Below are 844 nucleotides of genomic sequence, written 5' to 3' on the forward strand. Positions count from 1 at the left end.
ATATGGAATAAGTAAACAATTCCAGAACAGGTAACCAAAAGAGATTTAAAAAACTGCCACAAGAAGCTCAACAGCAAAATTACAGACATTAATAAACATTGGTCAATAATAACTATTAATCTTTGCAGTTTCAATTCCCCAATTAAAAGATACATATTAACAGATGGGTTTGAATATGGGATATATCTTTTTGCTGCCTCCAAGAAACATATCTCACCCATCAATGGCTGATATAACCCCAGGGCAAAAGAATGGAAAAAGATAATGCATCTAAAGGAAATAAGAAACAAGTAGGTGTAGTGATGCTAATATCTGACAAAATATATTTCAAACCCAAACTAGTCAGAAGAGAGAAAGAAGTATATTTCTTTCTATTAAGGCTAATATCTACCCAGTTTCCTAAAAGAAATTAGATCCAAAATCAAAGAATGACTAAAACACAGTGATGGGGGATAACTTTATGAACTCACTCACACTCATCAACAAATAGATCACCCATGCAAAAACTAAATAGAGAAACTCTGGAGTTAACTGATAAAATAACTCAATGACATCTAACAGATATTCATAGAACATTAGAGTCAAACTATTAAGAATAAGCTATTGTCTCAGCATCCCAGGGCCAAAACACAAGTATAAACAGATTTAGGAAAATTGAAATAACATGTTGTACTATGTATGACCACAAAAAAATAAAGCTGGATGTCAAGTGCAGGACTCATGTATACTAAACAACACGATACTGAATTAAAAATGGGTCAAGGAAGAAATCAAGAAGGGAATTTAAAGATTCCTATTAGTGCATGAAAATGCCTTAATTTAAGGCATTTTATGAAGGTATTTC

At 32.1% G+C, this 844-nt stretch overlaps 1 pseudogene; it reads left to right on the forward strand.

Annotated features, from left to right (window-relative positions):
* Positions 1 to 251: 251 nt before the first annotated feature.
* The window catches only part of LOC108491138, a 12,570-nt pseudogene continuing 11,977 nt past the window's right edge, over positions 252 to 844 (forward strand).

This window comes from Nannospalax galili, unplaced genomic scaffold, assembly GCF_000622305.1.
Source record: "Nannospalax galili isolate Female #2095 unplaced genomic scaffold, S.galili_v1.0 scaffold659, whole genome shotgun sequence".
NCBI lineage: Eukaryota > Metazoa > Chordata > Mammalia > Rodentia > Spalacidae > Nannospalax > Nannospalax galili.